Source organism: Sus scrofa, chromosome 10, assembly GCF_054392235.1.
Source record: "Sus scrofa isolate SSC_HxYL_T2T_F1_AM1 chromosome 10, Sscrofa_HxYL_maternal_Yorkshire_Landrace_v2.0, whole genome shotgun sequence".
In the NCBI taxonomy this organism is placed as follows: domain Eukaryota; kingdom Metazoa; phylum Chordata; class Mammalia; order Artiodactyla; family Suidae; genus Sus; species Sus scrofa.
The window spans coordinates 89,470,953-89,497,500 of record NC_139392.1 but is presented as its reverse complement, the minus strand read 5'-3'; the positions used below and the strand labels follow the sequence as shown (position 1 = coordinate 89,497,500).

The 26,548-nt window shown below is 36.8% G+C and overlaps 1 long non-coding RNA gene across 2 annotated transcripts in view; it reads right to left on the bottom strand.

The window, feature by feature from the left end:
• The window catches only part of LOC110255714 (uncharacterized), a 754,959-nt gene that overhangs the window by 107,210 nt on the left and 621,201 nt on the right, over positions 1-26,548 (bottom strand). For both annotated transcript variants that reach the window (XR_014818117.1, XR_002336416.2), the window contains 4 exons: positions 25,351-25,429; positions 10,467-10,625; positions 3,880-4,074; positions 3,748-3,802 (listed from right to left, as the gene is read on the bottom strand). This is a non-coding gene — a long non-coding RNA (uncharacterized LOC110255714). The remainder of the gene's footprint in view (positions 1-3,747; positions 3,803-3,879; positions 4,075-10,466; positions 10,626-25,350; positions 25,430-26,548) is intronic.

The window sequence follows — 26,548 nt, the reverse complement described above, 5'->3', positions numbered from 1 at the left end:
AACATTCTGCAAGGTTTGGGATAGTTCCCCTTAGATACAAATTTACCAAGCAAAGTGAGTATAATGTAGAATTTACTTTCTAATTAGCAATAACTAAGATATTAGCATTAATGTTTTATGGAAAGTACTTGATTCCTACTTTGGTGAGATAATTTTTATCACGTCAATGACATTTCTTTTCAAGGTGGGTACATTATGACAAAATAGACTGATTAATCTGGGAAACTAGGCTACCCACTGAGGTACAGTAAATTTTATGACAGTAAAACTATTAACATGACATTTTACACATCACCTTTTTTTTTGGAAGGCTCACGTTTTCATGGAGAGTTATTTTTTAAAAAAGAACTTATTAGGAGTTAATAGGTTATATTGGGTACTTTTGCAATATCTTTTTTGTTAAGCATTGGGTATGGATTGCCATCTCAAATAAGTTTGCTACCTTTCATAGGTATGGATACATAGAAAATAAACCTCATTTCCTTTAAAGACATTGGGACAGGATCTCTAGAGTAAACAACTGCATTCTTGCAATTAAATCCATTTTGAGCTGTTGTTGGTCATGGTGTTTTAACTTGAAGCCTTTTGCCTACCTTATGAGGAGTGACTCACTTGGATGCAATGCAGGAATCAACTGTGCCACTGCAAAATTAGGTTGTGGTAGTTCGTTCATGGGAAATCATTATGCAAGTTGAGAAAATGTAATTTTCAAGTGAGCAATTGTTTCTTGTTGGGTGGATATGAGTGTGTCTGGAGGTTGACTGGGATTTTCCATTTCATTACTTGGGCTTTTTCCAATATATGTATATATATATATTTAAATTCATCTTTAAAAAATAACTTGCCCTCTTCAAGCTCCGTTGCTCTACCTTGAGTCAAGAAAAAAAAAATTTTTTTCTAAGGATTGCAGTAACCTAAATGGACTAGACATTGCTCTTGCAGAACCTGAAAGATCTCCTTTCTCTAATGCTTAAAATGGTATAACCTCACCAAATATAGACAGAAGGCACAGTGTTTACTGGTTAGTTCATTGCCTTTATGACAGCAAATACGCTATTTTGAAGTAAGGTTGATTTCCAATTCGTGGGATGACGTATTTTAGGAGCCCTGACTTGCTTACTTTCTGGCCGAAAACAACTAAACATGCTCAAGAAATATTAAAAAAATTTTCAGTGTCTCAGTAACTTGGGGAGAAAGTGCACAATACTCCCTTCAAAAGATGAACACCGAAGATGGCATATGGCCTGCGGGCATAAGTAAATTTAAACTTTGGTTCTTATGGTTGTTTAGGGGCTTGAGGGACATCAGACAAAACCAAGGTCTCTTTCAATGAAGAAAACTTAAAGGGAGCACTCCTAAAACTGGCACTTAAAATACCTACTCTCAACTTAATGAACTATAGATACGCCTAATGATAAGCTTAACAGTCCTCTCACTGTGGATCTGAAGTGAAAAGTGGTATAACAAACCTTGGACTAGGAAAAAAAAAAATTCCTTAAGAATTAAGTGCTACAAGCCATCACTCACCACAGGTTTGCAACAGAAATCCATATTAATTAATTGGTCCAACAAAACAAAGTAAACAAACAAAAAATATCTTAAGTGGTTCTGGGCTTACAGTGTCCCGGGTCCCTTGAAGAAATAAGTGACCCACAACTTCATATCAAGCCTCAAAGAATTTCACAGATAAATTCCAAGAAGCATGAGCTCTATTTATAACATTTCTTTTTTAAACCCCCAAAGCAAGGTATGTGAGTGAGAGGCAACAGCAAAAACAAAGAGAAAAATATATACAGAAACATGCCAGAAGTTGTAATTATGAGTGGTAAGTATGAAACTTTTATACTGCCATAATGTAAACTAAACATATATAATAACAATTAAATAATAAAAATTGGCATTAGTAAAAAAAAAATTGAGTAAATAAAAAATGACCAAGCAGATTTTATAAAGATGTAAATAGAACTTTGAGAAATAAAAATATAATAATAGTTATAAAAATTGAATATAAATACTTGAATAAAGTCATTTGGGATGATTTTAGGAAAGAGAAAAATTAGTGTACAGGGAGTTAGAATTGAGGAAATTATTCAGAATGCAACCCTGAGAAAAAGTGGAAAATTTGAAAGAGATATGCTAATACAAGCTTTAATTGGTTTTCCAAAGGAGAGAGGGAGAGAGACACAGACGGAGACATAGAACAAGCAAACCCGGTAAAGGTAACAGTTGAGATAATAATGGTAGGGAATTTTCCAGAACTAATGGATGACACTGCCTATGGTAGAACTCCACGAACTCCAGTTGTGGAAAGAACTTTTTGCGTGTTTGTTTGTTTGGCTTCATTTTCAGCATGTGGATGTTTCCAGGCCAGGGACTGAACCTGTGCCAGAGCAGTGACCAGAGCTGCTGCAGTGACCACACTAGATCCTGAACCCACTGAACCACCAGCAGTATTTGTCAGAAACATTTTGGTGCATTTCCCTGGACAGTCTCAGCCTTGTGTACCTCCCTTCGCTCTTCACCCACTGCTGCAGCTGATAAGACACTGGGTGGACTCAGGTCAAGTTACTGACTGGAGAGCCAGTTACTCGCTTGGAAATACCAGCCCCTCAGCTTTTGGCTGTCATGGCATAGCCAGACTGCTCATGAAACCTCTGGCTCTCTCTGTGGCTTCTGACCTGTATGAGCCACTGTACTGTAGCAGGATGAGTGCTCTGGCCTCTTAAGCTCATTTCAAAGCAGTTGGATGATTTAAACTGTAAGTAGCGCAAACTTTGACCAATGAGATATAAGAAATAGGAGCTATCTGTACAGTTTGCTTCCTCCTCTCTAAGGCACTGCTCCAAGGCACTATTTTCCCCTCTAGCCAGTCTGGAGATGTCCTGAGTGCCTGAGCAGACATACCTGCTGAACTACTGGCTGTCTCACATTGCAACGTCGTGGGAATCTGATGCCAGAACGATGATGCATCATCTTGCATTGTTTGCTATCCTCTCCTGCCTCACTTTGTTTTTCCCTCACTCTTTTCATTCCAGGGTATTGTTTTCCAACTAAATTATGACTACTTAATATTTGTTTTAGGCTCAAGGCTCTTTAAAGAGTGCACTGGGGCAAAATACCATTATTCCTAAGTAAGAATACAAAATAAAAATGCATCCAGACACATCAAAGTTAAAACTCCAGACACCAAGACAAAGAAAAAAATATTTTAAAAACAGCCAGAGAAAAAGGACAGATTAACTTGAGAAAACTGACAATTGCAGTAACAACGGCCTTCTCAAAAAAATTCAAGACAGAAGAAAGCAAATTCAATGTACAATGTTCTTAAAGGAAATAATTGAAAACTGAGGATATATTTCAAGAGAAAGAGCAAACTAATGCTTTTAAACAAATAAAAATTGAGAGCGATTGTCACAAACAAACCTACTACAGAAAATTCTAGTTTATTTCTGGCAGAAGGAAAGTGATCGCAAATAGGAGGTCTATGATAAAAACAGGAATAGAAAGCGAATTAGTTGAGAAATATACAGGTGAGTCTAGATAAACACTTTCTAAAACAACAATACTAATGTCATAAGGAGTAAAAATAAGTACATAAAACAGTACTGAAATACACAACAGCACAAGGAACATAAAGAATTAGAAAGGGTGTGGGTATTCAAAATTTTGGAAAGAAGGTAAAGATACTGATTAAAATTCTGCTTGGACACATTATGAACAGAGGAATATGGGTAAAAATGACTATACCTTTCTTGTCCAAAGTCCATGAGTAAGAAAGCAATACAATGACTTCTTTAAAATGCTGAAACAAAAGAAACAGTCAAGCAAGAATTATTTATCAAATGATTTAAAAATAATTGTAATTAAGGTTGAACATACCTGAAGCTGAGTAGTTTCATAAGCCTGTTTCCTGTATATAGGGTTTGGAGAATCTGATGATCTTGTTTTCATTTTGTCTTCTCTCTGTCCCTTTCAACACATGCTGGCAGAGTGTCTCTAGATGTATATATATACATATATAGAAGCCATATATTGAAGATTAAAGGGTCACTGTCAGAGTGTCTCTAGATGGCTCTGTGGAGGAGAGAAGAAGATCTTGTAACCTAATTACCAGCCCCCGATTGGAACTTTTGTGTTTCAACTATTAGATGTTTGGCTAATCAGGAATTAACTTAGTACAGTTTGCCACATGTACAGATTAAAGGGAAAAATCAAATGCATAGATAAAATTTCATAAAGTCTAATATTCAGTAGGATAAAACAAAACCAAAAGCATTGATATACAAAAAAGGAAAGCCATTTCCCACTTTCATAAATGGTATGTATACTCCCTCCTCCAAAAAAAGTAAAACAAAACTAGAACAAATATAATCATACTTCATGATAATAATGACCTAGAGAATGTAGTAATAAAAGAAAAGTAAGTAACAGATATAGGGTCTGAAAAGGATAAAATAAAAATGGCATTGTTTTCCAAATTGTAAAAAAAGTTAGAAGATTGATCACTGGAATTTGTAAAAGTCTTTGTGGTGACTAGATACAAAATTAATATACAAAAATCAATTACATTTCTACATGCCAAAAATAAGCAGAAAATATATTTGGTACTGTTCCTAAATACTTCAGATATTAAAATAATCTAGGAATAAATCTATCAGAATATTTTTGAAATACTTTTAAGATTTTACTGATAGAAATTGTGAAAAATCAAGTCTTAGAAGTCTGTTTTTCACAAAAGTTATAAGGTGGAAGTAATTTACCCTATGTATATCAAAACTTATTACAAAGCTCTTATAATTAAGACAGTATGGGAGCTCCCCTCGTGGCACAGTGGTTGACGAATCTGGGTAGGAACCATGAGGTTGCGGGTTCAATCCCCACCCTTGCTCAGTGGGTTAAGGATCTGGCGTTGCCATGAGCTGTGGTGTAGGTTGCAGACGTGGCTCGGATCCCGCGTTGCTGCGGCTCTGGCGTAGGCTGGCGGCTATAGCTCCGATTGGACCCCTAGCCTGGGAACCTCCATATGCCGTGGGAGCAGCCCAAGAAATGGCAAAAAGACCAAAAAAAAAAAAAAAAAAGACAGTATGATAATAAAATATAGATTAATTTAGCAAAATAACAAAATACAGGGCTCAGGTACACACTCATTTAAATGGAAACTTGATTTATGACAAAGCTGCCTTACAGATCAGTGTAGACCAAAAGCTATTTCATTAAACATGACTGGGACAATTGGTTATTGATACAAAACTAACAAATGAACAAACAAAACCAATGGATCCTACCTGGCACTTGATAAAAATTAATTTTAGAGAATAACAGAACAACACGTGAAAGGCAAAACTATAAAACTTTTATAAGAAAATATATTTGGATATATTTATGACTCTGAGGTAGGAAAAGATTTCTTACACAAGATGCAAAAGTGCAATTAATAAAAGAAAACAATGATAAATTTTAGCATGTACAAAGATAGTCTATATCAAAAGTTAATATAGAGTTAAAAAACAAGCCACCACATTGAAGACAATGTTTGCAACACCTAAATCAAAGGATTCGAATTTACAGATTGCAAATTAACTAGGCTGAGTGATACAGTCATTACAAAAATTGGACAAAAACTCCATCGGGCACTTCACTCATGCACAAAAAGGATAACTTCAAGAATGGCTAATTAATATAAAGGAAAAATTCAACCTACTTAGTCATCCAAGCAATGAAAATTAAAATAAAATGAATTAAAAAATTTAAAAGTCAATGTCAAATCCTCATGAAGATGTAGATCACTAGAACACTTCTGACCTAGGGATGAGCATGCAAACTGGGACAATCCTTTTGGAAAATCTTCTGACATTGTTAATAAACTTGAATATACTTATGATTTAGGACCTAGCAACGCTACTCTGAAGTTCACACCCAAGAAAAAAATTTTTTCATAAGTGTGCTAAAAGACACAAACAAAAAGGTTTGTGGTAGAATTTTTTGAACAGGAAAAAACTGAGGAATTCCCCGGTGGTCTAGGGGTTAAGGATTCTGCATTGCCACTGCTGTGGCTTGGGTTTGATTTCAGGCCTGGGAACTTCTGCATGCTGTGGGTGTACCAAAAGGAAAACTAGAAACAACTCAAACATCACATCAGTGGGAGAGAAACATAAACTGGAGTATAGTCACACAATGCAATACTTTATAGCAATGAAATTTGAAAAAATACACACACATATAACAACATGGGTGAATCTCAGAAACACAAAAAAAGAATGTCAAAGAAAAACATCAGAAAAGCCTGTTAAGAGAAACCCTTTCAGTTTAACAAAAGTTGGATCATATGCAAACCTACTAATACAGCTTTAGGGGATGTTGTCTGAAATGGCCCCGAAAGGACTGACAATCCCAGAGCCATATGGACTCATGGCATTTTGCCTTCACATTTTCCTTTTGATTTTGTAACTTCTTCCTGGAAAACAGATGCATTTCAATCTCTGTGCCTCATCTTGCTCTATCTACAACCAGTTATAACTGCAGTAGAAACCCTCTATAAATTCCCAACATAGCTCAGATGCAGGAGAACACAGAATTATGGAAGGGAGTCCAAGCAATGACTTTAGGGTCAAGTTCACAGTTCTGGGCTCCAAGATCAGACTTTCTCAAACTTGGCACCACTGACATTTGTGTCGGGATAATTCTTTGCTTTGGGGGACTGTTCTGTGCAAGTAGGACATGTAACAGCAGTATTTCTGGCCTCTACTCAACATACTAGACTCTAGACACTGTGAAATGTCCCCTGGCAGGTGGGGGATGGCAAAATTGCCCATGGCCGAGAACCACTGTTTTAGATGATACCTCTCAGCGCTACCCCTAGTGGAATACTATAGAAAAAAGGGCATTCTTTGAAACTTCTAGAACCGTGTACGGTGCAAGAAACACTGGTGTGGGGGAGACCTGTGCTAGCAAAGGTGTAACTTCTGCAGGATTCCAGGCCCTGGAGGGAGTCCAAGACACTGGACAGTCTTGAAGTACCGCACAGACGTTCACTTTGGTAAAGCCATCGCCTGAGAAGAAAAGTTTCTTGCGTGCACCTTTGAGACATTCAGAGCTCCCCTGTTTTCCTAGGATATCATACAGATCACCAAAACTGCATGGAACAGGATTCAGTATTAGGAATACTTTATCCTGCTCTCAGACTTATTTTTTTTATGTTTTTTATAAGGACCTAAGGATTGATGCTTCCTGATTCCAAATTCAAATGTCTCAACACCCTCATGGTATGTCTATTAGTTTTTCTTTCTCCCTCCCTTCCTTCTTTTCCATGAAATCCTCTTATAAACTGATATACATAAACCTCAATATAGAAAAGCTGAAACATACCTCATCTCCCCTAGTCATCCCCTCACAACTGACCTTGCAAAGCAGTCCCTAAAGTACCTTTGAAAAACATGTAGATCTCTCTGGTATCCCCTTTGAAAACACGACATGGGAAAATGAAACCTCAGGAGAAAATAATACATAGTAAGACACATATACACATTTTGAGAAATCTCAAGAATATTAAAAATGAGTGAGAGACATAGGGTTCTACTCAATCAGGAACCTGGAGAAGAGACACAGAGAGATAAATTTACTTATATACAAACCTAAGAAATCAGTGGAAGTAGAATTTTCAGTATTCTAGTATTTGATTTACATAACCTCTTATTCTTGGAATTAATTAGGGTGAGCTATTTAGTAGAGAAAGTCAATGTTGAGGGAAGAGTTTAGCACCAACATATCTGGTGTGGCTTGAGTCAGCCTCAGTTCTACGCCCTAAGAGAACCAACCACCTGTCTCAACTTCCTTGTCTCCAAACAGGGTCCAAAAGACATGTCCACCTTTGAGCTCGGTTTAGAAAATGACATGAGGTGACACATTTGAAAGTCACTTGGAAATTACTGTGCCAGAGAGGATAGACTAGAATAGGTGTGGTCTAATTCTCATTTTATCCACGCTAGAAACTCTTAGGGAAGGCAGTGGTTGAGTCTCTTTGCCTACATATTAAAAAGGGAGGTTCAGAGTTGCAGTGTCTTTAACAAGTACGAACACCTCTCTCAACATAAAGCACCAACTGAAGGTGAAAGCAGAGAGTATATTTTGCCATGACAGTAGCCCAGGTGTGAGCTGAGCTGTTATCGTTTCAGCTATGGCACTGATCTGCAATATCGTGACATGCCTGGGGTCTCTCTTTCTTTAGCTGGTGGAAACCAGCAGGGTTCTCTGAAAATAATTTATAAACCAATTGTGGCTGCTTTGAAACTAGGGCAACTGGTATCTTGGGCTCCATCTGTTTAGCACTTTAGACCTGGTCCTGATGTTACTGTTCAGGTATTAAAAATTGGCTCCGGGCCTTCCGGGCCTTCTGAATGTCAATGAATGCACACGGATGGCCTTGGGTCCTTAACCATAAATGTTAATGCTAAAAATGATGATTTTTTTTGGGGGGGTGACTAGATGCACTGAAATTGAAAACAGCAGGAAGGTATAAACAAGATACATTTACTTTTTTTTTCCCCTTTGAGACTGAGAAGTTTTGAAATGCAAATGAAAAAGATTAAGGCAATGTTACAGGTTGAAATGATAGAAACTTTCCTGAGTCTTGGAATAGTGCTTTAGTAAGATGAATCTGATCTTTTCTTAAAATAAGGCTCAAGGGAATTTAGAACTATATAAATACGCTTTAAAGAAAATTGCCTCTCAGATAGAAACTTCGATTTCAAATGGTTTCAGATGAAGCTGTTGAAAGATCACATTCTCCTTTTTTTAAAAACTTTGAAATTCAATGAATACTTCATTAAAGATTAGTAAATAGAGTGTTGATTTTTTTCTGTGGAATTCGAATATTGTTTGTACTGCCACTCTAAACATGTGAGAATATTGCTGGGAAATTTATGAACCTCCAGATGCAACAGACGTTATTGTACAGAAGACAATTTTTACTTCTCTATGTACCAAATACATCAAATAATACCTGCCATTCTGTTATCCATGCTCTGACAAACCGTTGATGGCTAAGAATTACACCACCATGACAATTCTTTAAAAAAGTAAGTGAAAAAAACCTATTTTATATGTTCACTTAATTTTTAATCTACTTTAAATAATTCTTTAATGTAGAAAAGCATAAGGAATTCTCTTATGGTCTGAGGTTCAACTACCAACTTTTATTTGAATTTAGGCAATAAGTCAATTTATTATTTTTTTAAGCTAGGGCTCTATCTTCATAAGATAATGCTGCTACACTTCAAACTGACAAAAAGAGCATGAAAAAGAGGATGAAAACTGAAAAGAGTATCTGATTTTTTCCAGTGTAACATTTCAAAGGATTTCAATTGCCCCTGAATATAATATCTGGTTTTTATTAATCCAAGCTAACAAAAAATAAATAAATGAAGTGGGGATGGCACCATAAACATGTAAGATTTAAGTCCCTTTTAGTTTGCTTTAACCATTTAACTGTGAGGTCATCTTGGGGCCAAAGTCAGGAAATTCCTCGCTAAATGCCTGCACAACATGCCTTCATTTGATGCAATTTTGAAGGTATTTTGTCAACAGTCACTGAAGATGAATTATTTTGCTTTTCAAACAAGTACATCCTACCACTCACCTTCCCCATTTGCTATAAAATTAACACGAATAATTTTCTTTTTCTTTTTTCCACTATATTATTGTCTCACTCAAATTTCTCTTCGTAATTTATTCATTGAAAGGCATTTTTTTTTTTCTGAAATGAGGTTCAATGTATTGTAAGTTGCAATGGAATAACTTGGTTACCTCCTCTTTAGAGGCTGAAATCAGTCATAATCATAATTTTTCCTGTCACTGACAGCATTCTCTTTTGGACTAAGCTTACCACACAGGTTTGTTTTCCCTTTAAAGTCAGATATATTTGCAGAAATTTGCAAATGCTTTCTATTTCTCAAACTAGTGAATAGATTTATCGCCAAAGAAAGCCTTAACTTTTTAGCAATTACATGTTAGCAATAATTCCCACCTTTATATAGAGTTCTTTGCTTTCCTAATCTTGGGTACACATTTTTTTAAGTCTCTTAAGTACATGTCCTCAGCCTGTATAGATGTTTTCCTCACATAATTCTGTACGATAAGATTCTAGCTTGGAAATTAGCATGGTGAATTAAAAATCCTGGGCTGCCAGCGCTGGCGAGGTCCTTAAACAGCATCTGGTACAGAGGCGGCAAAGTGAACACCAGATTAGGCAACTGTACACGTATGGAGTGTCTGGGAATAAGACAACAGGGAGGTCTCTGGGAATTCAGATGCAGTGGGCACTGTTCAAATTCAACCAAACAGCACATCTTTGTTGGCCAGTTCAGTCCACCAGCCACCAATCTAACACATTAGATTCCCGTCCAAGCTGATCATTCATCATGTGAGGAAATTTGGGTTGGAGGAGAAAAATGACATGTCCAAGGTCATACCATTACTGAGTGCCCAATGCTCAGATGTGTCTTTGTGCTCATACTGATGTGTGTCAGGCAGAGTAAAGTGCTGAAGTCTTTGGCCACATGCACTCATTGCATACTCATTCTTTCCTGTAGCACTGTGTGGGTGCTAGAGGAGACGGACCATTTCATTGTCTGAAATATAAAAAGGAATGAGGTAGAAAGCATCAGTCAATGAACGAAGCAGTCCTATACGTCTACTGGGATCTCTCTTCTGAGGGATGTAGACATATTCTTAGTTTTCCCATTTTCAAATGTAGTCATACATATAACCCTTTTACCCATTTAAATAAAAATCATTAAAGCATAAATGTTTCCAAATGGTTTCAGAGAGGATGAGGCTATTTTCCCATATAAATCAGGTGTGACGCATTGCACTAGGTAACATTTAGGAAATTTGAATTAATATACTATTTTCAGTGAAAAAAAATTGCATACACTTTTAGAAGCTCACAAAAATATGTAAAATAGGCTAACTCAATTGATTTTAAGTTATGTCAGTGAAGGTAACACCTTATGTCACTGAAGTCATTATATCTTAGACCATGCCTCAAGGATTAAACTAAAAATCTAAAGTCTTCACAAAATAGTGCTTATATATAATTTTATGTTATGATACACATCCTCTATATACATACTCATACAAATTTTGAAGCTGGGGGCACTGCTTTGCTTTTTTAAAACCTCCCAAATTCTTAATGTTGGAAAAATAAAATATCTAAAGGAAATGTCACAACTGTTAAATTTCTACGGAGGTTAGGAAAAAAAAAAAAAAAAAAAAAAAAAGCTGTGATCACCTGGCAAGAAACTACTTAGAACATTCACTTTGATGAAACTTTATGAACCTGAAAGACTGGCTTCCTTACCTCAGTTTGCCTGTAAGTAAATCTCCGGGAATAAGACCAGAGATGAGGTTTTGTTGTAATGGATCCTAAGCTCTGATATGTTGTGAAACACAATCTATAATCAAATTTGCATACATAGCATAAGAGAAAAAAGACCAAGTTTTAAGTTGACACCATCCTTTACACGTTTGCACAGGCTAGAATGTGAAATATTCATAAGTTCACAATTAAATTAAGTTAAAAAAGCATGATTTCCAGAATGCACATTGCGAAACTCAGGTAGAGAATTCAGTATGTCAACATCAAACGGAAGTTGTTCTGGGTACACCTATATGTTTTATATTGTCACATAACTCTACATTCTAAGGTTGACTCCACCCCCCATCAACTCACTAAACAAAACACTTTAGCATAAAGTTGATTTATGGGAGCCCATATATCAGCTTGTACACGGGAGGTTCCTGAATTGAAGAAGAATCTCCAAGAGGCTGGATGTCAGCACATCTACACAGTTCTTATGGTAAGAATGTCACCACCCAACTGCCACGATCAATTGGTGCTTCACTTTTCCTCACATTCCAAGGTCATTCCACCAAGCAGATTTTTCTCAGCATTGTGAATAAGCTTGGACAAACCTTGCGGCTGTTTCTCGTTACTTCTAAAATTTTAGACAAAATTGTGTGTGTGTGTGAGGGAGAGAGAGAGAGGGAGGGAGAGAGAGAGAAGGAGAGAGGCAGGCGCTTTACCTTCGAAATAGGAGGTAAAGCATCAGCATGGTGCCTGGTTTATAGCCAGAGCTCCATATTTTACAGTTAATACCACTACTGCTATTTCGGTATTGTCTTATTTCTAACAGTTGTGGATGATGGAAAAAAAGAGGCGCAGAGGGAACACACAGTGAAGGTCAAAATTGAAAATGCTCTTTTTGCTTATATAGTTCCATTTTCATAGAGTTTTCTTAAAGAGTATTTTGACCTGTTTTTTAAAGTTATCTTGCACATATAATGCAATAGCTGATATTCATATTCCTAAAACTTCTTATGCTAACTTTACAAATGAGTACAGTCTCACAATATCAGAATTGGAATAAGGCTTCCTACACTGAAATGAAAGTACGTTGTGGACAAGTACCAAACAGTATTTCATATTCTAACTTGGCTGTACTTTGCTACAAAATTTTCATACTCCTAGTAAAGTAGGGTTGGTAAACACAATGTAAACTAGTAAACAAATTTACAATTGTCAACATTTTTTTTTCTGCCAGTAAATAAACTACACTTAATTTGTAATAGATAAATGTAAAAGATACATTTACATAAACATGAAACATAAAACCCAGTATTCAGGTATAAATGTTGATGTATATTACCAAAATAATATAGGTTGTTAGCATTTTCTGTTTCACAACTGCCTGTTTTGTATTCTACTACCTTTCTAAATTAAAAGATATTTTTCAGTGTTGTTGTTTCCAATAGCCACACACCCAGTAGAAGTGTTTCTTAGTTGAAAGAAAAACAAAGTATATTTTTAGAAAAAAAATTTGTCTTTGTTTTATCAGAGTGGCCCAAATATATGTTCAGCACTAAATCCCAAAGTGATCAAATAAATCTCTCATTTACTAAAAATAGAAAGTTAAATCTTGCAAAATAACAAATGTATCACATAAAAGAAGATACAATTTGGTTTAACCATATAAAATACAAGGTGTACCTAGTACTTATCCTTCTCATACCCAATGTGTTAAATAAATAAGCATATATTTTGACCCCAGCCAGCTGACACTATGTGTCTGTAAATAAGTGTGTTGCAAAATCAGAGTGTTTACAAAGTTGCTCCTTCTTTACTTATCTGTTAGGAATCAAATTTAATGTTCTTGCTTCCCTAGATAACCGTGGAAACAACAAAGCCACTGAAAGGAATTTTAACTTCCTTTGCTGGTTGGAGGTGGTAGTGACCCCATCACTCCAGCAAGGGAAACTGGATGGCTCTCAAAACAGCTGTTTCCAGGAGGGGAAAAAAAAAAAAAGTCAGTTACTGCTGGGTAATTTCTCTTTTTGTATTTCTCATGTGTACTTTTTGAAAACTAAAGCATAGGCCTTAAAAGGGCTACGGGGATTTCTGCAGTCAGTGGCACGTCTATTTTGCAAAAAAAGTATAAGCCACAGGAAAACACAATGATTAATATTTATGAATAAGAACTGTGCTCACCTTTACCAGGTTTTATGTTGCAACCAAAGGTACATACCACGGAAAGTAGGTCTTTTTTTTATCTGTGAAATCCTTTATGTCGGTCTTAACATATTCAGAACTTCTCATAATCTGAGTAAAAATAGACTCTATCTATTCAAAGGAAGGGAATTTGCGATTTTTGCACAAATGCACTATATACCAGTGGGCCACATTGGAGTGGATGAATAGGAGGGAACAGAAACTCACAATGTACAAAAGAAGAAACAGAAGCAACAACAAAATCACCATGGATCTTTTCACAACATAGAAATGTTCCTTCTCTCCCGTGCCTTCCAGAATCATCCCTTAGTAGAAATTCTATTCCAAGCGTTAATTTAATATCTGACATTGGAAATAAAGCATTACTTATTGCCTTACGGAAATTGCTTTATTTGAAATTACAAGGTAAAATAGAAATTAAATTCTGTCTTGCTAAATTCTTAGTTCACGATATCACTGAAGGGTTTTTTTTTTTTTTTTTTTTTTAAACACTTTTGCAACCTGATCAGTTTGGGACCAAATTGTTGAAGCTGTTACAAATGAAACTTGATTTTTACATAACCTGTATCTTCATCAGCATATGATAATATGATGCATATGATGAAGAGATGAATAAATAAAGAGATAATACTGAATTTCACTTCTTTACTAGCAGTGAATAAATGAGGAGTGGATTGCCACATCTTGAAGATGGAAATTTGTTCCTAAACCTTCAGCTCCTGAACAATGGAAGCAGCCTATTTCCCAGGTATTTGGGCTTGAAAACTATTCCAGGCCCATCTACCTCTCAGCAGTCATGGGGAGGCAGGGTTCCCGTTCTCTCTGCCTCACTCCTGCAGGAAGAGATTGTGGAGCACTTCTTTGCTCAAGTGAATTTTTATTTCCAAGATAATGTGACTTCTGCCACAAGCAAACAGCTTGGGGATGACAAAACACATCCTCAGTATTTAGTGGACACTCAGAGCAGCCCTGACATTGAAGTTGAGAGTGAAAAATAGGAGAATGGTGAGTTCTGAATGATTCTGAATCCCTGCCTGTGGAAAATCCTCTTAGTTTGCTTCCTAGATGGTCTCAGATAGAGGAAACTCGGGCAAAAGAGGAGTTAACATTCTGTGTTCTCTGAGCAGCCCCGGGAAGTAGACTTAGGGAGAGTAACTTCTGTTTATTTTTGTGTGTCGGCATCATGAGTGTGACTGTGGATAATAACCCTGTTTGAATATCACTTTGAAAACTCACGTGTAAGTATGAAGTAGGATCGCATTAGTATGATGGAGGTTTTGGCAAATGTGCTGTAAACTATTATAAATAAGCGATCCTGCACAGGTAAACAAATAAATCTGCTTCCACAGGAAACTGCTCTATACATTTATTAAAGTGCCAACCCCTTATTACATTAAATTTCACTTCGGGAAGGTTTAAACTCTGAAACTTTGTTAGACCAGTCGCCCTTTGTGTCTTAGAAGGCCCCTCATTTACTTTCATGTCTTGCCTGTGAAAAACATCCCAGGCATATTAAAATCAGTTCTACATATTATACGTGATGTAATAATTATAATTTAGACATCAAAACCAACAAAAATTAAAAGGTATTAATCTTTTAAATTCCTATCTTTTTTTCCTATAGAGAAGTTATGTTTATTAGATTTGTTCCACAACCTTTTTTCTGAGAAATTTTATAATTGAACAGAAAGTAAATAAATGTATTTCTGTGTAGCTGCATATGTTTAGAGGAATTTCTCATAGTTAAATGGTGAAAGTATAAGGGAAGGCTATTTTCTTTTGTATTATGGATTCATGGTTTATACAAGTATATTTTAATTAAATATTAAGTAAACTATTACAATGTAGATTTCATATGCAATAATGTTTTGGAAAATACAATTGAGGGCAATTTTCCAATTGTTTTGGAAAATATAAATGATTGAATTGCTTTATTCTTACTACTTGTTAGAGATATTGGAGATGTTTATATTCCTTGATTAAAAGTTCTGATTCTCCTTTCATGAATAACATGAATTCCAACATTATTATCTTTTGAGTTTGATGTCTTTTTTTTCTTCCTACAATGAAATTTCATCAAAGGTAAAACTTGTAGGAAGCCAGTCTCAGGTAAGATTTCAAATTTTCTTTCTTCGTTTTTTCTTTTTTATCTTTTTAGGGCCACACCTATGGCATATGGAAGTTCCCAGGCTAGGGGTTGAATCAAAGCTGCAGCTGCCGGCCTACACCACAGCCACAGCAACACAGGATCCAAGCAGCGTCTTTGACCTACACCACAGCTCACGGCAACACTGGATCCTTAACCCACTAAGCGAGGCCAGGGATCAAACCCACAACCTCATGAATACTAGTTGGATTCATTACTACTGAGCCACAATGGGAACTCCTCTAATTTTTCTCTAAGCCAATTTTTTTTTTTTTTTTAAATGGGCACTGATGCTTGTTCTATTCCTTGCCGTGGGACTACAGCTTTAAAAATTTTTTTAATGATTTTTTTTAAAAGCAAAATTTAATCCTCCAACTAATAAAACCTCAGATTTTCTTACTGAGTGCTCACTATGTGACAGCTACTAAGCACCTTACACGGGCTGTCTCATTGAATCCTTATGCAAACTCAATTAGGCATTTGTTATGTTTATTTTCGTGATGAGGAAACTGAGGCACTGACAGTTTAAATAATGTGCCCAAAGTTAATGAATAGAATAATAATGCACAGGTAATGCATAGAAAAATATTTTAACCCATCTGTCTGACTCCAAAGTAAAAAGTTAAAGGAATGGTTCTATGTAGAATCATCTTAGAGACGTTCCTGGCTGCAGTTCTCCAATGAGATTATTTTAACAACCTTAAGTAATTAAGGATGAAATTATGAAATGATTTGGCATTTGTAGAACATCTGAAGGTAAAACAATGGATATTCATTAGCAAGGAAGAAAGTCTGTAAATTAATCTTTCCAAAAGATTTTTCTTCCAGTTATTAGTTCCTAGAAATAAGTATGATAATTAAAATTTCCCCCAAATGTATTTTAAATGAACACTGTTAACCCTTGGACAGCATGGGTTTGCACTGTCCACCCATATGCTATTTTTTAAAAAATTATAAACTAACTGTACGGTGCAGTTGGCCTCAGCCCTCTGCACAGAATGGAATCCGCATAAAACTTAGAGTTGGCCTTCTGTACCATGCAGCGCCCCTGTATCTGTGTAATACTGTAGTATTTACTATTGAAAATGCCATTGTATCTTTGCAGCTCAAATTGGTGTGGTTCAAAGGTCAACTGTACTCCATTGTCTGCTGTTGGTAGAATCTGCTGATGCAGAACCATGGATACAGAGAAACTGGGTATAATCGAGGGCCAACTCCACAGTTATACGTGGATTTTGAACTAAAGGAAGGGTCAGTGCCCTAATCCCCAAGTTGTTCAAGGGTCAACGGTCTCCTTTGTGATTACAGTAGAGATAGGAGCATAGTCCAGACTCTGGGGTATTTACAGACACAATAAACCTATACAAATATACTCAAGCCAGCCCAGGACATAAGCTAGTAAATAGCTAAAGTTAAACTCTGGTTCCTGAATTTGTTCGACTTTCTTGTAAGCATTACGTACCACTAAAAAGAAATAGCTGTAAGTTATAAAAATCCTTCAGAGGAAGATAGACTCATTTTAGCTGGTCTCCTTGCCCCAGTCGAGCTTCCCTTCAATTCATTCTCAAATTGTTTTCAGCCAAACTTCCTAACAACCTTTTACATCTTCATTTTGGATCTGTGATTTATTCTTAATTAATCAGAACCAAAAGTTTAAACTTACAAGGGGTATTAACATTCATTCTGCTGTCAGCACACTTTCCTAACCAAATCGTGCACCACATTACTACAAACTATCTAGTCCGACCCTTCTGTTTAGAGTTTCAAGTGCCATGTTCACTGTGCGTTCCATTCACCTGGGATAAACTCACTTCCTCGGTGCCTCCTGCAGGATTTATTTCAAGAGTTATCTCCCTTTGGAGGTTCTTGAACTGAATTAAGTGCCCTCTTCTGAACTTCCTTACTATTTAGAGCATATTTGTTATACAATGTAGTTTGCAGTATAACGAGTATTACTTCTGTGGCTCCTCTAGAATATTCTGTGATTTTTGAGAGCCAGGACTCTGTTCTGAGACTGACTGACTTATGAAAAATGTGCTCAACTACATGATTTTTCAAATACTTTATGTATGCCAAAGAAGTCCAGTAGCCACAAGATAGATTCTACTGAATTTAATATATGCTTTAAAGCAATTCTGATCACTTTACTTTTTGCCCTACCTTATATAATTTTATTTTTTCCTCCTACATTATCAACTATATTCATCATGTCATCATAATTAGATCCTCCGACCTTATTCACCTTATGACTGAAGGTTTAGACCCTTTCACGAAACCTCTCCCTATTTCCTCTCAACTAAAATAATGTAGCAATTGCTCACTGATTGGGTGAGAAATGGTTTTTGTAGGAATAGACAAAAATGCGAGAATTAAATTAATCCCTTGAAGGGATACAACTTAAATTTCTAAATTATTTATTATCTGTTCCTTTAAAAATATTTTTTACAAGTACAAAATAGTTTAAACAGTATACCATAAAAGTCTACATGATTCTGGAACAAAACCTAAAAATATATGACAGAAGTGATTGCATCTCATCTGTCACTTATTCTCTTCTCTTTTTAGGGGTAATGATTCGGGTTTAATTGAAAGGCAGAGTCCACTCAACTATGACCCAACTCCTCCATGTAAAAGCATTGCTTTCAGAGGCTGTTACAAACGGTCTTCATCTAAAATGAAGTGATTCATATTTTATTATGAAATTGAGGGATGCTTTGTTCTCTTGGTAAACACTGTGTTTTGGGGGGAATAACTCAAAAATTTTAGTGGTTAATGTTTAATCTATTAATTCTCTCAGCATGACAGCAGCACACAAGTTTTCAAGGGCTTCCTGAGTAGAAAATCTGGACCAATCTCTAGCTATATAATTTCATCAGCAGGAAGTGCCTTTCTGCAGACCTTACTGCTGGTCTGATAAAACCACTGATTCTGCTGCTGTTGATAAACTCCCTACATTAAAGTCTTCAACCTTCAACAATTTTCAATTCCAAGCAAAACCTAACAATTTTATTTTCTGTCTGCTTCTCATTTACCCAGAGTAATATGCTGTCCTTTCCCACAGCGTATCAGGTTAGCTCAGCTCACAGTGGTAAAAAAAGTCCCCCAAGTTCATTTTCCAGAACACTAGCTGCTTCACATCGACTGGATTGAAAGTCTTCTTCCCCCAAACTAATAATGAAGGTGCCTTTACATTTTCATCCAGGGTGTAAAGGAAAAACTCAGGCCGATGGCTAACTTATGGTTAAACTTTCTCTCTAGTCTGTGGATTTTTTAGAAAAAGCTACTCTGCAAAGCGCTCCTCCGACCTTTGAGCACAAGGGGCTGAAAACAAGAGAGAGAGGCACCCTAAACTTAGTATTCAGTGTTTTTGGTAGTAGGAGAGATCTAGAAGATAGATTCAGGTTTTGGGTAAAAGTCCTTAGTGATTTCTGTGTTAGTTTTGGGGTGGTTTTTTTTTTTTTTTTTTGAGCAGAAATTGTGGCCAGACTTTGCCAAGGAACGTATAAGTCAGTCAAGGCTTTCCAGTACAGATCTGCGAGCAGGCTGTGCTAGAAACCTGTCCACAGGCACGCCAAGCTAAGCCATCAGTCACCCCCGGGGACAGTGGGATACTAACATCAAGTGAGATCTGGGCTGGGATGCAGGAGGAAATTTTGACTTCTGAAATCAGATTCAGCTGGCGGCAGACCGCCAGCGCAAGCACGCTTCAAATGCAACACAAAACTGAGGCAGGGTGCACCCTTCAGAGGCACGGGAAATCCAGGACAACTGTGGGCGGCACAGGAGGGGATGAGGGTGAGCTTCCCTGGTTCCCCGTGGCCGTTTCTGTGGAGTAACGCAGCACAGGTAAGGACAACATGCAGTTCATTTAGCTTAGGTCGGAGTGTGCCTGGAGAGAAAATTTTGACATGGGTGAACATGGGAGGGGTAGTGATGGGGGTGAGAAAGTCCAGGACGTTTGTCCGAGACTCAGTGTCACAGGCTCATTGACACGCTGTGTGGTTCCCAGGGAACCCTGCTCTTCACTTAGAATGACTCTGGGCGGGGACATGCGCCTGTGTGACAACACAGCTGTTTGCCTCTACCTCCAAACCGAAAGCTCCTTTTGCAGTGGAGAACGTGGAAGAGGATATTTGGAACAGCATATGCTAGCTTTGTTTCTTGCATTTCAAGATGCGTGCTTTCAATACCACAGACAGGGCAGCTCCCCTTTACTTCAGAGTGAGAAAGGCTGATCAGCTCAGTCATCGGCTTAGATGCTCATAACAGCAGCATACATAAGCGGACTTTCTTAACGGTGTTCTTTCAAAGTCCCCTTCATAGTAAAGGTGGTTCTTCCAGCGAAGGCTGGGTGGGTGCAGAGAAGTCAGCACTTAGCTTGGTGAAGTTGTCAACCACCACTGGCCTTTCTTTATCAGCCTGGTGACTAATGCAGGACTCTACATGGCTTTCCATACACAGAAGGCACTTCCGCTGGAGTCAAAGCAATTTGCTAGAGCTTTCTTACTGCTGCAGATCATTCATTTTTAAAATTTTTTTCTATTTCAATATTCCTTTAGACTCTCAAGCCTTGTCAAGGTGCCAAGAAGAAGGAACAGGCAAGGATGGAAACAGTGTTTTAATAAATTACATAGAGAAAAATGATGTTATAATGACCAGAGTTGAAGAATTAAAACTGTATTACAATACAGTTGGTTAAACACAAACATGAGTGGTTTATTTTAGGGACTGATGTTTTATCCCCAAAACAATGTTTCATACCTGGGAAGCCCTAGAGATAAAAGCAATCAGGTGTCTAATAGTGGGGGTCTAAGCAACCTTTTATATATTCACTCATATCTTTTAGAAAATTGTCTTAGATTTAATTTTTTTGTTTATTAAATAAGGCTAATCATAGATGACTAGCTAATAAGGCTAATAATAGGGTCCCAGATTTTTACAAGGGAAAAGAGGTAAATGTATAAACTTTTATATCTTCAGAGAAAGTCTTTAAGACAATTAAAAAGAGGAGTTCCCTTCATAGCTCAGCAGTTAACGATCCTGACTAGGATCCATGAAGATGTGGGTTCGACCCCTGGCCTTGCTCGGTGGGTTAGGGATCTGACATTGCTGTGAGCTGTGGTGCAGGTCACAGACATGGCTTGGATCCCATGTTGCTATTGCTGTGGCTGGGGTATAGGCCAGCAGTTACAGGTCCGATTTGACCCCTAGCCTGGGAACCTCCATATGCCTTGGATGCGGCCCTAAAAAGACAAAAGATGAAAGACAAAAAAAAAAAAAAAAGTAAATTAAAAAGCTATTCTTTCTTTTAGTTGACTTATTGCACACAGGTAGCAGTAAAGGAAAAATATGGAAGAAGTATAAACTGTTACTCTTTCACCACTCCAACATACAAACTAGCTTCTTATCTTCACATCCCCTTCTTGTTCTTTGCCAATAAAAAAAAAAAATTCACTGCAGTGATTTTCCAAGTAACCTCGCACCTCCTATGGCAACTCGTCCATCGTCTCACCTAAAAGGTGACGTGGCAGAGCCACTCCTCACATGAGCTCCTGTAACTTCCGAAACATTAACTAGATGGCTCCTTCTTCGACACATCACCCCTCAATTTGTTTTTATTTGTTTACCCATATGCTTTACTACTATTAGGTAGCAAACAAATAAAGGCCAGAAACCTGAATCATTTAGGTATGCATAGTTCCTTCCAGGAGAATAAGACACAATTTTACTTTTCACAAAAAACCAACCTCCAAAGCAGAATGCTACACAGTGGACCCCCGAACCACAAGGGTTGGAACTCTGTGGGTCCACTTACATGGAGATTTTTTTCAAGAGACATAGAGCTGGTCCTCTGTATTTGCACATTTGTTTCAAAGCCAACTGTGCTTTGAAACGCTCAGATGTGGAACTGTGGATACAGAACACCAACTCTGGGCCTTGAGCACCCATGGATTTTGGTACACACGGGGGCTCCTGGGATCAATTCTCTATAGATACTCAGGGATGACTGTATTTTGAAAAAGTTACAGGATGGAGTGTACAGTGAATTTCCATTTTAGGGTCTATTCCTAAATTTCTCAAGGCATATTTATTACTTTTGAAGAATCTACCATTGTTTCCTGAAGACAAATTGTACTAACAGCCTCACCAAAATTCAGCAGCAAAACGTGATCAACTGCAAACTCATAATATGCGTTTGCTGGGTCCCAAAGAAAAAGAATGTAGCTAAGCCACCAGACCTAAAAATAAAAAGTGCAGTTCTCGTGAGACAATCCACACAGCAGCACCATGGTTCTCTTCTAGACAAGGAGGCTGCAGCAGTGAAGGAACCCAGCAAGGTATGCTCTCTTGTGGACAATAAACACATCCACAGAGAAACAGCTCCTCATTCCAGAGACAAAGAAATCAAGGACCAGAGGACTATATACATATATAACATGCCTAAAGAACTATATATATATATATAACATGCCTAAAGAAACACTTCTGAGGTGAGGTAGAGTGGAAAAAAGAAGTCAAATATCGGGATCATACATCACTGTTTTTCCAAACAATTCTATTTAAAATACATGTACATGATTTTATTAAAACAACTGGGACTTTACAAACTATATATATAACTATAACTATATATATAACTATAACTATATATATATATATATATACACACACACACATATACACATAGCATTAATTTTCAAAAGTATAACAATAGACTTAAAACTTGGGTCACTCTCTTTCAAGAAGAAATGAGTATAAAAATGTAAAAATGCCAGGAAGGATTCAAGTTAGACATAGAAAGATTACTGGGAGGGAAAATTGGACTCCCGCTCAGAGAATTGGCTGAGTTCTTTAAAGAAAAGATGATTTTAAAATGTCTTTCTGGGTTAGTTTAAATGATTAAAGATGTGAAGCGTGGTGAAGGTGACAAATGGAGAAGATGACTTTTCAAGGCCTTTCCTGGGCAGATAAATTTAATCGTGAATATTTATATCAAATCATTTCATTGAAACGTAGATGACAGCCTCAGTGTCTATGTCTCCACCCAAGGACTGTTGTGTCTTTGAAACAAATGTCGCAACGATAATTTTTCAGAAATATTTATAACGAAAGGGTGAGTTCTTACATTCTGCACGGTATAGCATGCAAACAGAAACGATGCATTTTTCTTGTTTAAGGCCTGGGTAAAACAAATAATTCACAGCAATTATTTCAAACTATAAGCAATATAAATACAAGAAGCCTTACTAGCGTCATCAGAGGGTTTTACAATGCATCGAATGAAAATCATAATTTGACTGTTAGGAAGTCAGTTGCCCTTGCATTTTTTTTTCAAGTTCAGTTATTGTTGAGCTTACTCCAGTTATCTCCTTTTGCCAAGTACAGACAGCAAAATTTAAAGCCACAGCATATAGAAAAACAGATTTGAAGCTTAGCCAGGCCACTTTGGATATTTCCAGAAAAATAAATACAAACTTTATTTTAGTTGGTGGGGCAGGGGAGGCATGCATAAAACATAAGTAAACGCATTTTCATGACAAATATAACAGGCTGGCATAGAAACAGTCTCATGGATTTCAGAAGTTAGAAAGATGTGCCTCTGTCCCCCTTCCTTTTAGCTACTATGTTTTCTTTTAAAAGGAAGGGGTAAAATGAATGAAGAACACATTTCCTTAGAGTTCAAATGATGAACATCTAGAAAAATTAATGTAACTCTCATGTTTTCCTCAGGAATCACTTTGAGGCTAGAGTGGCAGCTTTGATGAACCTGAAATCTTAAGGTTCTTGGTCTAGTTAGAACCCTCTTCACACTGGACACTTTCGTCTACAGTACTCGGGTCTGGACTAAAGGTGTCTGGGGAAGAATGGAGGAGCAGACAGACAAACCTAGAACACTGTCCCAATTTTCGGATAGAATTTCACTTAATACAATGGTGGTGCCAGTGCTGTGAAAAGGATGGCACAGTTCAAAATATGTTTACATAACATGGCTGCAAACCTTGGAGAGCTTGTAAATTCTTTCTCAAGAGAAGAGCTTCAGTCACTGAAAGCTCATTCATCCCAAGCCCTTCAAATTCTCAAATATCTCAGTTGCATCTTAAAAGCCAAGCACTGAGTAGGAGAAAATAAAATAGATGTAGATATTTCAAAGCTTTTATTTTCCCCTTGATTCTTAAAGACTGAAGTGGAGAGCTATTTAACAGAATATTTCGGATACTCTAAAATACATAGCTTTCAACTGCAAGCTATGACCCAATGCCATAGAGTTTGACTAAAGCCTTGCAAATGATATTTCTTTTCTTTTTCTTTCTTTCTTTCTTTTTTTTCTCCCTAGCTTTAGGAAAGACTTTGACTTCATCTGCATTTTGCCATTGAAGAAATTAAGACACACAGCCCTCAGGCTATTTAATTTACCCATAACCACGTAAAATAAGAATCCAGTCGTTGCTTTTTTCAAGTTCAGTGCTCTTCCTGCTACATAATACTACCTCCCTGTTTCACGAGAAGTTCAGATCTGGCCCAGAGTCATAAATATGAACATTTCTTGTTACCTAGATGTTCAACAAGCAATGTCAAATGAATTCTATTCTTCCTAGGTATTGATTGCATTCTGAAAATCATTCAATTGATAACAATTAGCAGTTTTAGATGAGTGGATGAGTATCCTAGAGTGAGGATGGAAGCTAATTAATGAGGAATTCTGGGAAGTCGTGTTCTTCCTTTCCTGTTGGATGGTTAGACACTAAACCTTGGGGTTGTCAAATGAGTAGCACCTTCGCATCAGTATTAAATTCACACACAAAGAAAATTAATTACAGGAAAGCTGTTTCAAACCCACTTTGTCAACTCTCTCGACAGGAAATTCTCACTTAGGCAGGAAAAGTCAAGAACCACGGTCTTAAAATATCCTTGTTTTTATAAGCTTGCTCTCATTCTTTTTTTTTTTTTTGCTTCTAAAAGAGAGATGGTGGTGTAGAGAAGAATTTATATATACATAAATTTATATTTAAATATATACATATATATTTTGGATGAAAGACATATATTTAAATATGTATATATATTTCGGATGAAAGACAAATACATCTGTCTTAAAGATTAAGGTTTAGTGAAACCACAGATCAGATCTTGAGCTAATTCCCAATATATCATCATCAAGTAATGTTCCCACTAACGCCAACTGTAAAAACTTGAAATGTGGAATTCGTACCCACATGATTGCTGGGCCCTGGAAAGAGTCATATGTTTCTTACTGTAGCAAATGGCCAGCAAAGCAGTACCAATGTCCTGAGAAGATGAAACATAATCATTAACTGAAGTCACCCTGGCTCATCTAACTTTCATTCGGAAGCTTCCACTATAAAATAATTCCACGTAACTCTTCCTTTTCAGATAAATATGTTGAGGCATTCTATTCTTAAACTCTAGGCACTAGAAAAAAGTTCCCCAGCTTGAGTAAATTATGGATTGTGAGAATTAAGTCAGTCTCCTGCATCTGGGCACTTTGGCAACTGTGGACAGGGTATCTGTGGCAGTAATTCCCAAGTCCCTTGCTTTGGATCCTCATCATTTTCTGGGAATAATGCCTTCGGGAGCCTCTACAATGACTCAATAATGCTTTTGGTGTTACACAGCTTACCCGACGTTGCGAGGAGGAAAGGAAATTCTCTTGCTCTTGCTCCTGGGAGTAAAGACATCATTCCTAGTTCTGTATGTGTCTGAGAAAAAGGGTATGCCATTATAAATTACTCTCAGATTTCAGAAACCCACCATCCACTCAGAATTTTGTCTAAGATGTGGTTGGAAAGATACCTCATTGGAAAATGTCCATGCACATTAGGTCTTAGCAGAACTGAATTGGCAATGCATGGACTTGACTGAGCATAAATCACATTTATTAATATCATAAGCTGTTACAGATAGCAAATGTTGTTTTTGACCTGAGATTAATAGTGTTAAGTCAGTGTATCACAGTATTCAACTATTTATGCCCCTCCAAACCTATTTAGATTTTGAAAGCAGTTCTTATTTAAAGTCACAATATTATCTAATAACTATGTTGATAAAGGGGAGGACTAGGAAGATTATAACAAATTAAGGGAGCCAGATTATATTTATAATTTTTGTAAGTTAAATTTTAAGGTCATACATGCATTCATGTTAACACGCATAAAAGAACAGATGTACAACTATAACTCATAGAACTAATGACATACTGGCTATATTTGCAGATGAATAATATTCATGTATATATAAAGTTAAAAATTAAAAATTGGTCAAAGAAGGTATTTTTCATATACTAATCTTTTGCTGATAAAGTATTATTCATTTGTAAAAGGAATTAACACATTTTCTTTTACCACCCAGCAATAAGCTACTTCACCAAACATTTACTGAGGGTGGAATCTGTGTAAGAACGGATTGGGACATAAAAATGAGTATTGAGGAAGGTCAGGCAGTGTGAAAGAAGGTAATTAGGAGAGTTTTAAAAGGGTGCAATGAGTTCCATTTTCCAGAATATGTCTCACTGGTGTGTAGAGAAATATCTTCCAGCATAGCACATATAAAAATGAAAGATAAAATATAGGAAACATCTTTTTTCATAGCATGAATGAAGACTAAGGAAGTAAGGGAGATAATTAGAGATAAGAAGAGAAAATAATTCTTCAGAGATAAAGTAGTGTTGGGGTTGTCTCTGAAAGATGTGCCAATTCAGAAGTTGGCTTGTGGTTAAGTTTTGATGGGTCATGTGTGTGGAGAACAGGAAAGAGAGCTTGTGTCCCAGTTAGGTGAGAGTCCAAATTCACCTTTCCATTAAGTAAGAACGTGAAGCATGT